Source organism: Lutra lutra, chromosome 9, assembly GCF_902655055.1.
Source record: "Lutra lutra chromosome 9, mLutLut1.2, whole genome shotgun sequence".
Lineage (NCBI taxonomy): Eukaryota > Metazoa > Chordata > Mammalia > Carnivora > Mustelidae > Lutra > Lutra lutra.
Genome location: NC_062286.1, coordinates 106,828,954 through 106,845,302, shown reverse-complemented (window position 1 = coordinate 106,845,302; position 16,349 = coordinate 106,828,954).

Here is a 16,349-nt window from a genome sequence, read left to right as displayed (position 1 = left end):
GGGGGTGGGGCAGTGGTACATGGAAACTAGAAATGAAATGTATTTCCACCTCCCTGGGTCACAGGCTATCAAAGGGAGTGACAGGACTCCAGGATCACCTGGAACTCCCCTGAAAAAGCCCCTTTACGCAACCACCCTGAGGAACAAATACCCTTTTGCCTTACAGTAGCAAAGCTTAAAAGAGCAAACTGGGCCTTATTCCTGGAAGAGCTGAGTTTTCTCTATGTTGACCTGGTGATTTCACTCTAGAAAGCAGCAGCTGGCAACTTTGAATAACTAAAAGCAAAATAAAATTTCTGCTCGACCAGACATCCTGATTCTATGATAATATCTCTGTCCCCTCAGCCTCACTCCATGCTTTGTTCCCTAAAGGAAACTGATGATGCTTATTCCAGTAGCTTTAAAGAAACTCAGCCCATTACAAGCTTGTGACCCATCACCTTACTCAGACAGACCTCCCCTCTGGTCCCTTCCCTGGGTCTTCTAGTAGCCCACAGCTGCACTGGCTATAGCAGCCTTGCAGGGATGACAGCTAGCATCCTGAAGGACTGATGCAGTGTCCTGGCTGCTGGCCCATTTCAGCATAATTATCCCACCTGGATTTTTGCCCATTATAAGGAATTGCTTTGGAGGAAAAGATCAAACAGCAGGGAAAGCCTCACAAGGAAGAACACATCTGTTAAGAACTCCTACTGAAAAGGTTATAAAGCATTTTTGTTTACTAAATCTTTCAAGTCTAAAACTGGTTCAAGGGCAACTTAGCTGCCTTGTTTTAGTAAAGAGAGAATGGGAGAGAGGAAGGAAGAGAGATTGGAAAATAGACCTAATAAGCCACCAAAGCTAACTGAAAAATCACACACACACACACTCCCCAAAAACCGCAAGTAATTACAGGCACTATTGTGTAGCATAAATACCTAAAACATTACTTATAAATATTAAAATACACATCTTTAAGACTGCCTTATACATTTAAGGTATGCATATAAGACAAAGGTTTCAATAATGCATGTAAGTGCTTTGTACACATGTGATCCCAATTTAAGAAGGTTTCTAAACATTTTAATTCTTGGCTCTAGTACTTACTGCAAGAGATTCAAATTAACAAAGTTAAAAATTTGTTTTTGATGTATGTCCTTGGAATGCACTCTGTCCACTAGCAAGCACTCTAAGATTCAGCAATTTTGTTTGTATTATCCACTGTGATCCTATAGTATCAAATGTATGTTAGAAAAAAAGGGAGGGGGAAGCCTGTCATTTCACAAGGTTTTTGGTTCACTGATTGGACATTTGCTTTATTATACATCACCATGTATTAATGCTGAATTTCATTCCTCTAAATGACTATGGTAACACAGTATGATAGAGTTGACCATTCAGTGGCTGTTCTGCAGCCCAAATAATACCATGAATATATTGCCCGGAACTGTGAAAACAGACTGGAATTTTAGGAAGTACAGCAAGTACTTCACAAACCCATAAAAGGATGACTGGGTCCTAAACATGTTGTCCACATGTGAAGCCACAACTTTGCTTTCTTTTCTCCTCTCCAACCTCCTGCCCCACCCCATTCACCAAAAAAAAAAAAAAAAAAAAAAAAAAAAGACAAATAGTTGTAGAGATTCCCACAAAAGCCCAGGGAACTGGACAAAGAATGACAGGCTTGGGGCAATGGGGCGGGGAGGCGGGTGTCCCCACTACAGAGTTGCAAATAGGTATCTTTTTCTTGGGTTTTGCATGGAAGGTCCTCTTGAATGAGCTTGAGGTGCCCTGTCCCTTGCCTTCTCACAGACTGCTAATACTGGCAGGGAAAGTACACACAGAAGGTTTTAGAAGAAGAGGGAAGAACTCTGGTAAATATACTAAAAATCAGAGAATCTCCATTTGGAAGACTGTTGTTAATCCCTGGTTGTCTACACCAGTCCTAGAGGCAAAGAGTGGCTCCAAGGCCCAGATAAAGCTTCCTTACAGCCCCAAGTACAGAGCCCAGCTGCCCTTAACAAAACCTTTCCCTTCCATCTTAACTGCTGCCTATCCTTTGAATGGTTCTCTCCGCCAGCAATCCCAGACCAAACTCCATCAGGAACAATGGCCTGGGGGTGGCTTCTCTGCAGAGCAGAGGAGAGGAGGAGGAGGGCATGGGAAGGAAAGGCATTAGGCTTAGCGTTTCTTGGGGCCAGAGCGCCTGCATCTCATTAGGAAGTCCTGCCCACCCTCCCAACGCTACCCTAGGGACCCATGCAGTGTGGATCCAGGCTTATTTGTGTTTTAGTTTTGGGGCTGGACTGAGTGGGTGGTGATCAAACAGTGTTATCTGGAAACTGCCTGGGTCAGAACTATAGGGGGGAACCTCCCCGATCACAGTTTGGGAGCCTCCCTTTCCCAAACCCTAGACCTTCCTGCCCACTTATACCTTTGGTCTGAGAATTCTCATACTTTTTAGGATTCAAAAAACTCACAAAGTTGGCACTCCACCAGGCTAGACTTCTACCTTCAAAAAGATTCTAGAGGCAAGTGCTTTTTAACCAAAAGGAACTAAGGATCCAAGTTAGACACTGTGGCATCTTGTGGGACAGGAAAGCCTTATGATAAGGGGAAAATAAGCTAATAAACTTGTCATAATGAAGCTGACTCCAAAATCCATACAATTCTTACTAGTCATTTTTAATATTTATTTTTTTCCTTTTTAATACTCAGAGGGTTATTAGGATACAGACCCATGGGATACCCAAATACTTTCATTTTGCAAATAAACTGAGGCTAGAAACAAATACTCAAAACTTAAACTGCATATGTACATGCCCATATGTCGTTTTTTTGGTTTTTGTTTTTTAAGTTTTTATTTATTTGAGAAAAAGTGAAAGCCAGAGAGATCAGAGGGAGAGGGAGAAGTAGATTCACCTCTTGATTGATAACCAGATCAGGGCTCAATCCCAGGACCCTGAAATCATGACCTGAGCTGAAGGCAGGTGTTTAACTGACTGAGCCACCCAGTCACCCTTGGTATATGTCTTTCTAATAGAAGGCACAGAGTCATTAAAATTTGGGGGAAAACTACAGAGAAATTCGGGGCGGGGGGACCATTTCACCACTCTGTAGTATTTCTACTAGAAACATACTGGTGAATTTTCTTCCAGCCTTAGTGTCCATGAAATTATTGTTAAATTTAGTGTGTTTCTGCATTCATACTGTTTGCATGTGCTGTTTGTATTCTTACATTTTAAAATGATGTTAATATAAGCATTCATGTTAATTACTCATCCTGACAATAAACATGAACAAACATGGTTTCATTTGCTAAATAATTTCCCTGACTTTTAACTTTCAGATGGTTTCACACTAACCTAAGAAGTACTGTGTTCAAGTGCCTGTGCTGTACCCCACCCTTATCCATGGTTTCACCTTCCATGGTCACAGTCCCCTGAGGTGGACCATGGTCTGGAAACAGAAGATCCTCCTCCTGATGTATTGTCAGATGGTAACAGGAACCTAACCTTACAGCATGGTGCCTATGTCGCTCATCCCATTTTATCTCATCATGTAGGCATTTTATCATTTTATCATCTCACATCATCACAAGGACCGGAAGGGTGAGTTCAGCTCAGTATTTTGAGAGAGAGACAAAGACCACATTCACGTACCTTTTATTACAGTATATTGTTGTAGTTGGTCCATTTTATTACTAGTTACTGTTAACATCTTACTGTGTTAATTTATAAAATAAACTTTATCACAAGTGTGTATACATAGGAAAAAACACATGTAGGGTTTGGTACCATCCACAGTTTCTGGCAACCAACAGGGGTCTTAGAATGTATCACTCCTAGACAAGAGGGGACTACTATGTGTATGTGTATATTTTTTGTTTTAAAAAAAAACTGGCTTAACTCAGCCAATGCTCTGGACAATATTTTTAGATTGAGGTTTTTAAAAGATATTTGGATGTCATTGTTAAAGGAGTTTCTTTGAAACTCTTTCATCCACTTGCTTTTTTTCCTTCTTCTCCCTTATGCAGCCACAGCTAGTCTTTACAATTCCACAAATAAACAGATGTTAAAGGTGAACTGTTCCACAGTTGACTGTTGAAAATCTGCTCAGGATATTCAATGAAGACATCAAATGGAGTAAAATTATGACACTTAATACTGAACTTTTTCTTTAAAAATTGTTTCTAGGAGCGCGTGAGTGGCTCAGTCAGTGAAGCATCTGACTTCAGCTCAGGTCAAGATCCCGGGGTCCTGGGATGGAGCCCAGAGTTGGGCTCATTGGGGACTCTTGCTTCTCCTTCTCCTCCTGACCCTCCTCCTGCTTGTGCCTTTGTGCTCTCTCTCTCACTCTCTCTCAAGTAAATATTTAAAAAAAATAATAATAAAAAAATAAAAACTGTTTCTATGTTGTTTTGTTTTGCAATAACTGCTTACTAGATGAGCATAACAAGCCAGATAACTAGAAGGATTTTCTGTGGGGACACAGATACCTTACATTTAGACACAGAAATAACAGCAAGCTTTATACTGGAGCCAAAACTTAAAAGACAGCCAGACCTAGAATCTGTGACATAAAGACAGGAACATTTTTTACATGCACGTGCACATGCAAGCGTGTGTGCACGCGCGCGCGCGCACACACACACACACACACACACTTCCTTTCCCCCTTGTCTCTGGCCTTCCAGCTTGACCTTGCCTACTTGGACATACGGGTATCATCTGTGTTTTGTGGTGTCACGATTCTGAGGCAATAGACTACTTCAAACATTGACAGAGAACAGCGAAGGATCTTCCCTTTTAACATCATTTTTTAAAGTGAGGAAACAGTCAACAGTTCTTATTTTCTGTCACTGGCGTAGTCAGTAAACTTCCTCAATCTTAACATTGACCTTCACAAAAAACTATATACTTGGCTTACTTTTCGTGTTCCTCTTAGCCCTTCCTTTCACCCCAAGGATAACTCTGCATCCCAGCATTACAATACATTGTGCACAAAGAAGCTTTCTGTCCAGAAAGAAATGAAACATTCCACTGGCTTTTCTTACCAAGTCCAGACACACAGTGACCCCTGGCACCTCATCGGCAGGCACACAGTTGAAGATGGTGGAGAGATAACCTCAAGCAGAACTCAGGCCTGGAATTCACGCTGCTTTGTGACTCTCTGTGTTTAACTTTGAAAGGAATTAAGCATTTAGAACATTTATGACCTGTAAAATGTATCCTCTCAAGGTTGAGCCCACCATTTTTGACCAATAACTCTACGTGGGAGTAAAACACAAAGAACACATGCTGGAAGCAGTATCTGCGAGTAGTCCAGAGACAAACAGCCGTTTTAACTGAGACACCTGCATTTGGGCAACCATCCAAAATACTAGGCCCATTCACTTCTCTCTGCTATGAAAGCTTGCCTTCCCCAAAAAGGCACGAAAACAAACATTTTTGAAGACAGAGCTTGAGTTGGTATTTTTCTTTACAGTTACCTTCATGATTGCTTTTAATTCTGACCCTACATAAAAGTCTGACTTTACTATAAGGGAAGGGAAACACAAACAAGAAAAAGTAGTTGAGGAGAGAAGGAGGTCTCCAAAACTAGGACTGAAAACCTAGTTTACCTAAGTTCAAATGTGATCAGCTTTCGCCATCTGCTGGCCACATTTCTGAATTTTTTTATTTTTTTGTTCCTCCAAAGAACAGGCACACATGCCATCAGCATGAAAACGGTCTGATTTGAGTGGGGGTGTGGGGGTGTGTGTGCGCGTACACGCGCATACACACACACACACACACAGACACCGCAGGCAGGCACTAAATTTTCCAGTATTCTAGTTTAGTATATTTGTGAGCACCTGATAAGTATTAGAGCTCCTATAGTCTGTAATTTGGTAAGGAATTCACTGAATGGAATGACTGTCACAAGTAAGTAGACTGGGACCAATAACCATATCAGTTAAGAAGAACTTCTGTTAAAAAACAGGACACACATGGGGCGGCTGGGTGGCTCAGTAGGTTAAGCCTCTCTGCCTTCGGCTCAGGTCATGATCTCAGGGTCCTGGGATTTAGCCCGCATTGGCCTCTCTGCTCGGCAGAGAGCCTGCTTCCCCCCGCACCTCCCCCTTCCTGCCTCTCTGCCTACTTGTGATCTGTCAAATAAATAAATAAAATCTTGGGAAAAAAAAAAAAAAGGACACAGGCAGTGGCTCATCGGAAGTGGCCTCCTCTGCAGTCTTTGTGTGTCTCTCCACTTTGATGGGACCACAAATGCAGCCCAGGAAGGTGCCTATCTCCCTCTAGACTTCACTCTTCAGAGCGTACAATGCTCCTTGATGATTTTACAGAGGAGAGATTTTAACCAATTGTACCAAAGCTCATGAAGACTCCACAAACTAGTGCCTGTCATAACATGGGGAAATGTCCAGGTCTCAAGAAAAACTTGCGTGTGTGCATCTGTTTTTATTAGACTCTATGGCCCAACTGCGTCTTTCTGTTCTGGAGCACTGCATACACTAACAGTTCAAAGTAGCTTCCCAAGGTTATAAAATGTTTTTGGAGAAACCAACTCACCTATATTTACTTTTAATTCCCCACGGGCTATAAATTCCCTTTTTTTTTTAATTCATTTACATTTTCTGTTTGTTTTTCCTTTCTTTCACTTTTACGCTCCGTGACTATTGCAGGTCGCATTCTCTGGAATCTGAGGCCATAACAGAGTGTGGAGCATAAGATGTTTGTGATCAATACCTGAGAAGGGCTGAGGGGACACTGCACGGTGAGGAAGACCCAGTGAAGCTGCCTCAACCCAGTGGGAGTCTCTGAACTACTGCCCATCAGAGTGGAGCCCCCTGCGTGGACACAACCAGGCCTTCGTGCCCCTGCCTCACTCAGTCTGGGACTCTGGGTTATACACTGGAAGTCATGAACGCAGTGAGGCCGATCCTGAAGGAGCTAGCTACTGTGGCTTCATGAGGCTACAAGCCCTTCATGATGAGGGACATGTGAAACCCAGGTCCCCTACAATCAGGGTGGAAGGAGGCCTGTCTGTATCTCACACACAGGGCTGTTTCTTCCCTCTAAGACATGTCATTCAAGCTGTGCTTCTGCATGGAACCAGGGGATCCCACTGATGCACAGTCTCCCTCTCCTTAGAAAACTGACTAAAATACAATGGGAAAAAAAAACAAAAACAGAAACTAAGAGTTGGTTTTTTGAAAGGATCAAAAAATTGACAAACCCTCAGCTACTGAACTAAGAAAAACAAGAGAGACTCAAATGACTAAAATCAGAAGTGAAAGAGAGAACGTTAAAATCAATATTTTTTTTTAACTAAAATACAAAGAGGCTGTCCAATGTCCGTAATCTTTATGTGGAATTTGGTCCTTTGAGGAACTGACCAGCAAAGGAAGCATGGCACATGAAAAGTCCTACCTCTCCACTTCAGGAAAATTTCAGAAGGGCTTCCAAAGGTTGCTTAAGTTTCTTGTAAGTAGTGAGAGGAGACATACGTCTATCCCTCAGAAAGGAGAAGGCAAACATTTGCTTTCCCCTCACCACCATAAGCTAATTCCTTGGTTTTATACATTTATCAGTTTGGGTCTTCTGAGAAGCATATGCCTACAGAGAAATAGGTGTACAAAAGGTTTCTTGGGGAAATTTTCCTAGAAAGAATAAAAAGGAGAGGAAACAGCAGTAGAGAGGAAAGCCTTTGTCTCACAATGCGAGTTCGGGAACTATGAAAAAAGATAAGGCAGGAGGTGTGAGCACTGAGTCCTTGGCTGGGCTGATGGGTGCCACTGGAGCAAAGATTTCCTGTTAGAAGGAGTCCTACTTCGGGCAGGGATGTCCTGACTCCATTTCCTCACTGTACTAACAAGCTAGGAATACCCAGGGAGATCAAATCTCTGCATGAATGATGCCATGGATTCCAAAGGGGTAGCAGCTGGAGGCTGTCATCTCATCCACTAGTCATGGAAGGTTCTCTCTTAAAGGGAGAGCTGACACACTATGCTTGATTTGCCACATTGAACCTCAGAGCAAACTTAAAAAGACGCATAAGTAGTTTAATTCCCTCGATTTCTCTTCTACAACTACTTTCTTCCTGATCCCAAAGGAGGGTCTGCAAGCAAACCCCCCAACTTGACAGCCGACTCCATTAAAACTTAAATCAACAGACCAATCAAGAAATAGCATCTCTCTTTTTTTTTTTTTAATTTTATTTATTTGACAGACAGAGATCACAAGTAGGCAGAGAGGCAGGCGGGGGGGGGGGGAAGCAGGCTCCCCGCTGAGCAGAGAGCCTAATTCGGGGCTCAATCTCAGGACCCTGAGATCATGACCTGGGCTGAAGGCAGAGGCTTAATCCACTGAGCCACCGGGCACCCCAGCATCTCTTACTCTTAATCTCAGGGAACAAACTGAGGGTTGCTGGGGATGAGGGGATAAGGATAGAGTGGACATCAGGGAGGGTATGCACTATGGTGATTGCTGTGGATTGTGTAAGACTGATGATTCACAGACCTGTACCCTTGAAACAAATAATACATTAAATGTTAATAAAAATAATAAAATTTTTAAAATTTAAAAAAAAATGATAAAATACAGAAAAAAGTTAAAAAAACTGTAATATAAAAAAAATAGCATCTTTTTTTAAGGTTTTATTTATTTATTATTTATTTGACAGAGAGAGTGATCGCAGGAGCCGGACAGCACAAGCAGAGGGAGCAGCAGAGGCAGCAGGAGAAGCAGGCTCCCCGCCCAGCAAGGAGCCCAGTGAGGGACTCCATCCCAGGAGCTGAGCTAAGGCAAGCACTTGAACCAGGCACCTAAGAAATGGCATCTTAACCAATGGAAATATCTAAGATTTTTAACTGCTGTGTGATTCAAGTGCAAGCTCAATTCCACAATGTTTAATGTCTACTATGGTTCAGACCCTCTGCTGGTGCAGCAGAATCAAGTTCAATCAGGCAAAATCTTGAAATGACAACAGGGTGTCACTTTCTGGAAAACTGAGCATTTTACCGATTTTTGTACCTCCAATCATTTGTATCTTCTCGTGCAGTGTAACTTTAATTTTTGTCAAAGCAGAATCCTTATGTTAAGCTGAAACAATGCATAAAATTTGAATGAAAGCAAGTTCTATTCTTGAGAAGACCACTTCTGACCTTCTTTTCTGAGGTGACTATTTCTATATGTTTCTGTTGTACTTTTACTGGTATTTCATTCAGATCCCCAAATACTATGTTTCTACCAACGTCTGCTGAACTATCAATTAGACCTTACCTTTTGACTTTTTGCTTTGTTGAATTAGATGACCTGTAAATAAAGCAAAGCTAAATTTACTAAAAACTAGTTCAGTGAGAGAGAACACCATCTTGCCAGAGGAGTTTTAATAGTGTCTCAGAGGGGAAGATCAGAGGGTGTCTTTACAGGATCTTGAGGTCTACACCTGAATGGTTTAAGCAACTGAGACTGGACATTAATTGCTGTATAGTGAGGTAAAGGTCTTAAAATGTGTCTGGATAACAGGATGTTTGATGAGTGACATGTTTTCCCAAATGAGCTGTTATCTCAGGAATATTGATCTGCTGGAATTTCCTGAAGGCAATAGTCAAGTTATTTATTGATGAAAAACCTTTCTTTCTCAGGGAAAGCTTTTCTGGTACAAACAACTGAACCATAGTGACACAGTATGTCTCAGCTCTTTGTCGTACTAGCTGGGTAATACTGGTACAGGTATTCTCAGTTGCATGAGACTCAGCCCACTTAGTTCCCATTGCCATCTTCCTTTCTCACCCCTTCAACAGTTATCACACTTTTTAATGTTCCTTGTCATTATTTGGGAACTTTTAAGTAGCTTCATTAACTCTCCTTTTCTTCCTCTATCAATTTTAGCCTCTGAGTCTCACCTTGTGAAATGAGTTACTGAGTCTGCTCCTTGCCCTACATTTCTCCCCCCTTCTTTTCTACCTATTTCTGTATGTGCTACATACATTTGCATTATGCTTTTAAACATAATTAAATGTTGAGTGGTCACTAATGATGAGTGAACAACTTGGAAACAACAAATAGTTCTTTTAGGCATATAAGAAAAATAATAGGGATGCCTTGGTGTCTCAGTTGGTTAAGCATCTGCCTTCTGTTCTCATTATATCCCGGGGTTCTGGGATGGAGCTCCACATCAGGCTCCCTCCTCAACAGAGAGCCTGCTTCTCCCTCTCCCTCTGCTTCTCCCCTGTTTGTGCTCCCTTGTGCTCTCTCACAAATAAATAAAATCTTTAAAAAATAATAATTTGTATAATCATTCACTATGTGCAGGGCAAAATCTAAATTGTGTATGCTAACTGATGCAAAATCTAAATTGTGTATGCTAACTGATGTCCACCTAACGGTCAACATTATTAGCTCAATGTAAAATTGAGCTTTTACATTGAGCTAATAATGTTGACCGTTAGGTGGACATCAGTTACAAGTAAGAAAACTGGGACATGGAGAGGTTTAATGTCTTGCCCAAGATGATGATCTGATTCTTCTTCTCAAATGTTACCATAATTACCTACCCTACAATAGACACTCCCACTCCGTCATGCTTCTCCATTAGGACACAGCTTTTCCAAAATCAGTGCCATCCTAGAAGCTGTTCTGTTTGGCCATTCCTCTCCCAAGCCAATTCATGGCCAATTCCTCCGAATCATGCAGACCTCAGCTAGTTCCCAGTTCCTCAAAGAGGCCTTCTCTGACCACCTTTTATCAGAAGGTCCTGCTTCTCTCTCATCGCATCCATCCTGCTCTTTCTTAGAAGTTGGCACAGTTTGTAAATGCATAATCCTTTCTGTATATGAGCATAATGCCTCTCTTTCCTTCTCCACAATAAGATGCATGATGTTTAGCATCTTAGGATGCCCTACAGTAGTGTTGGGTCCATAGGAGATCACTTTTCTCCATGTAATGGACTATAGAGGTTGATAAATACAATTTTATTTTTAAGATAAATAACAAAGTTATTAACATGGAAATTTTATTGATTATTCAGTGTAGAAGAGTGGGATGAATTTATATTAAATCTAAGATCTATGAAAGAAATTAATCTTAACACACCCACAATATTTGCATGCTATCCTGGAGTTTGATTCATGTAAGCATAATGAGTGAAAAATGAGTAACCCTCTGGGCCATGAAAGAGAGCAGAAATAATAATAAACATCTGAAGATCTCTCAGCACTCAGTAATGCTTTCACAGTGCACAAGCATGATGCTATTTACTCCTCCCAGTGGCACTGTGACGTCATCAACTAACGTACTCGAGTTTACACAAACTACAAATGGCAGGCCCAGTACTCAGAACTCCCCACCTACCCCTTTCTCCATTCAAATTCTTTTTTTTATCAGTAATATTTTTTTTAATTTCTTTTCAGCGTAACAGTATTCATTGTTTTTGTGCCACACCCAGTGCTCCATGCAATACTTGCCCTCCCTCATACCCACCACCTTGTTCCCCCAACCTCCCACCCCCCACCCCTTCAAGACCCTTAGGTTGTTTTTCAGAGTCCATTCAAGACCTTCAAGACCCTCAGGTTGTTTTTAAGAGTCCATAGTCTCTCCAGAGTTAAGGGAAATTGGAGGGGGAGGTGAACCAGGAGAGACTATGGACTCTCCATTCAAATTCTGACACAGCAGTTCCCCTAAGGACTGTTTTGCCTTTTAACAATGGGGTTGTTTTCATGTTATTATCAGTCATTTCACTTTTGTCTGCAACATTCAAAACACTCTTACTTCAGGAGCAGTAACTTTGATCTCTTAGTCAGGTATGTGATAAAAGACAAATTATTCAAATAACATAGCATTTAATGGGAAGCAGGATTATGTGGAGGTGGGGAGGTCTGGCCAGTTTCTAGAAGGAGCTTCCTGGAAGAGGTTATGGAGCTCATTCAGCCTTGAGGCTGTAGGTCACTTAGGGGAGGGAGATGCTAAATTCCAAACTCTGCTTCATGGTGCACTCTCCCTGAGGAGGACCAGCACTTGTGTTTCCTCCTGTGAAAGCACCACTGCAGGTTATTACAGTCCATTTACATTTTTAGAACATTCATTTACCCCTTCATGGATTCACGGATGGCATTCCATAAAAAGCTGTGCAGAAAGAACTTTTTACTTAAGTGATCCAAACTCTTTGGTACCTTCCTATTTATTACCACGGTGCCTATGACAGTGTTAGATAACAGAGGTTTTCCTTCCATTCTTGGATGATTTGGGACTTGGGCTATAAGGACTGATCCTGAGGAAGTTTGGAATTCTGCCTGTCTTGGGGCACATTTCCTAGAGGCAGAGTCTGAGGTGGGAATTTGAGTGTAAGTAACTTCTTGAGGCAGTACTCTCCAGAGAAATGGAGGGAGGGGAGCAGCTGGGACAGAGGAAGGACCTGAGTAAGGGTGCCGTCTTAGGTGGAAAGCATCAGGTGATACCAGAGGTGGCCCTGAGCTGCACTGCCACAGAGGAATGGTCTCACCTAAGGCACAGGCACTGAGCTGTTGTACCTCCTTGTTAGGCAGTGTCTACATGCAGGCTACTGGCATAGAAAGGACAGTTATGAGCCTTTAATAACCAATACTCTCTTTTTAATATTTTGAGGAACCACCATAGTATTTTCCACACTGACTGGACCGATTTACATTTCTATCAACAGTACACAAAAGTTCTATGTTCTCCACATCCTCATTAACACGTTTCTCTCTAGTCTTTTTAATAAGAGCCATTCGAACAGGTGTGAGGTGATATCTCATTGTGGTTTTGATTTGCATTTCCCTGACGATGAGTGATGCAGAGTACCTTTCACACACCTGAAGGTCTTCTCTGGAAAAATGCCTACTCAGATCCTTTGCCCATTTTTTAATTAGAAAGGAAAGGAAAACAGGGTCTCTACCCTCCAACGTTTATAGCAGTACCATTCACAATATCCAAGATCTAGAAACAACCTAAGAGTCCATCGGCAGAAGAATGGATAAAGATGTGGTGTGTGTGTGTGTGTGTGTGTGTGTGTGTGTGTGTGTATGCAAAAGTGCACATGGGTCTGCGCATATTTGTGTTTATATGTATACATATATACATACATACACACACACACACAAAATGGAATATTAAACCATTAGAAGGAACAAAATCCTGCCATCTGTGATAACACAGATAGTCCTTGAGGACATTACATTAAGTGAAGTAAGTCAGAGAAATACAAAGACTGTATGATCTCACTTATATGTGGAATCTTGAAAAGCCAAACTCACAGAAATAGAGAGTGTAGAACAGTGGTTACCAGGGGTTTGGAAGGGGACTAGGGAAAGAAGTGGAAAACCTGTGGGTCAAAGAGCACAAACTTCCAGTTAGAAAATGCCTACGTTTGGATAGTTAATGTACAGCACCGTGATGATAGACACATGTACCATATACTTGAAAGCCCCTAAGACTGGATCTCAAATAGTCTCACCATAGAGAAGATCAACTATGTGTTGTGATGGAGGCCTTAGCTAAGACTGTGGTGGTAATCACACTGAAACACAGAAGTATATTACAAATTGCACATCTCAAAATTATACAATGTTGGATGTCCGTTTTATCTCAAAGTTAGGGAAAGGAAAACATCAAATACTCCCAGCGGCTGGGGACCCATTACACAGTCCAGTAAACGGGACAGGATCTGGATTAGACACCAACATCATCTATCACAATGGCCATGGATGTGCTGGGATTAACCCTTAAAAAGGTGAAAAAGTCCCCTTTCTGAAACCTCAACCACCATCCTTGGAAGGACTTAGCACTGTAATTATAGATCTGGTAAATATAAGATAAATTTAGGATGATTTTTCATTCATGTTTGAGTGACAATAAGTCGCACATGTATCAAAGCATTTTTACACAAATTACTCCATATAATTAATTTCATTTTTAAAAGTTCAGATTGGCATAGCCACATTCCCTTTCCGTCTCACTGACCTACCACACAGGCTTTTTAGTGCACTTAAATGGATTGTTGTACAGCAAGAATTATTTGGGAGTTCTAGAAAAATACAAGCGTGTACGTAATTTCAGGAAGTGCAGGAAGGAAATGGCACAATTCAAGACCTTCCAGTCATTCCCAATCGCTAAAACACAGAATTCTTTTGGGGAAATGCCTGGAGATTAGGTTAGGAAATGAAGGCAGAGCCCAGATCACAAAAGACTTTGAATAACATAAAAATAGTTTGATCATTATCTTAAGGACAATAGGTCTAATAGTTTCCTGGGGCTGCTCTAACAAATTACCACTAGCTGGGTGATTCAAAAAAATAATTTATTCTCTCACAGTTATAGAGGCTGAAAGTCGGAAATTGAGGTGTGGCCTGCGCCATAGTTTCTCTGGAAGCTCTTGGAGAGAACCTGTCCCTTGCCTGGTCCAGCTTCTGGTGGCTGCTGGCAACATGGCTGCAGCCTCACCTATCTCTGCTCTGCTTCATGTCATCTCCTATGAGTGCTTCCCTCTGCTTTTCTCTTATAAAGACACTTGTGGTGGCAATTATGATCCATCTGGATAATCTGGAATAATATCCTCATCTCATCCTTCATTTAGCTACAGTTGCAAAGACCCTTTTCCCAATAAGGTAATATCATAGGTTCCAGAGATCAGGATGTGGCATATTTGGGGAGCCATTATCGGCCTTCCAAAGTGGAATGCATGCAATCATTTAAATCAGAATCAGCATGATGAAATTTATGCATAGAGAAAATAAGTACTAACTAGATGTTGTTAGAACTACAGGTGGGGGACCTTATAGGAGGCTTGGCCAATACTCACATAGTTACTGGTGAGAAGGTACATAAAGGCATACGGTGGTACGGAAGGAGAGAAGTGGCCAAAGATAATTAACAGGATATACGGATGGATCAGTGAGACACGGGAACTGGGAAGGGCTCCAAGAGTTTTGGGATGAGCCTGCATGGACAGTTCTCCTTTCACGAAAGTATGTCATGTATGGAGGAGCAGGCCCAGTTAAAGGGATTGTGGGTTCAGTCCTGGTAGAGGTGCAGGAGGAGGAATACAGTAAAGAGGTGCATAATCAGGGCACTTGGGTGGCTCAGTGGGTTAAGCCTCTGCCTTTAGCTCAGGTCATGGTCTTGGGGTCCTTGGATTGAGCTCCGCATGGGGTTCCCTGCTCAGCAGGGAGCCTGCTTCCCTCTCTCCCTCTGCCTGCCTCTCTGCATCCTTGTAATCTCTCTCTGTCAAATAAACAAGTAAAATGTTTAAAAAAAAGAAAAAGAATTAAAAAAAAAAAAAAGAGGTGCACAATCCAGTACGATTGTTAACAGATCTCTCCAGAAGATGGCTCTCATACCTTTCTCTCTTTCCCATTTCCACCATGGTTGGAAAAGTAATTGCAAGTTTACAATGACACAACACACAGACAAATGATTCAAATATCTCTTTATAGACTGACAAATCCATGTCCTATAATGTAGAAATTATTTCCTGTCCCGCCTACATGGGGTATCAGGACACTACATCCGGATGCCAGCATTCTACGTTAAATAATCAGGGATGGAGGCATGGTCTGGGGGCTGCTATACAGCTGCACCGAACTTCAGCAATCTGATCCTGATTCCTCAACGTGCTGAAGTGACCTGTGACTAGGACAAGTAGGTGGAATTGTCAGGAGATATCCACATGCTGTGTACCTGCCAGTGTCAGTCATCTAAGGACATTTTCTTAGAAGACCTGTTTCATTACAGAAAGCTCAAAAGACAGAAGAACCCTGATAAGTATTTAGAAGAGTTTAAGGAGCTTCGGAAACAGAAATGAGGGGGAAAAAATGTGCAGGGATCAATCAGATGGACATCGAAGTATCAGTTCTATTGCCAGGAAGTCTGATTTGAAATATAACTTACGTGTGAGTTAACAGACTTGCTAATAATTTTTCCAGAAATGTATTCTCCTGAACAACCATAACACTGAGGGAGAGTTTGAGTCTTGAAGTGGACAGGATGAGTCCCCTTCAGAACACCTGTGCTCTGCGTGTGTCCCTCCCCCAGCTTTAATGTGATTTCCAACTCTGAGAAGCTGCAGTCCCTCTACAGAGGACTTCCCAGGCTACTGAAGCACTTCATGAATGTTCTCACAGAGGTGCAAGTGCCTGGGGCCGCCTTTGGTCTATGGCTGGTGATAGAGGGAATGAAAGCCCAACTTCTTCAGATTCAAGACAACTTTGAGGCAGAACTTAAGAGATGCCAGTTCCCCTGTGGGTTTAGGTGAATCTTCCCTTCTTGGGACTTTCCAGTTGCTCAGCTTCCTTCTATCTGTTCTGCTTCACCTTCTCCTTTCCTGGCTTCCTCCTGGGAGCATCACCTATT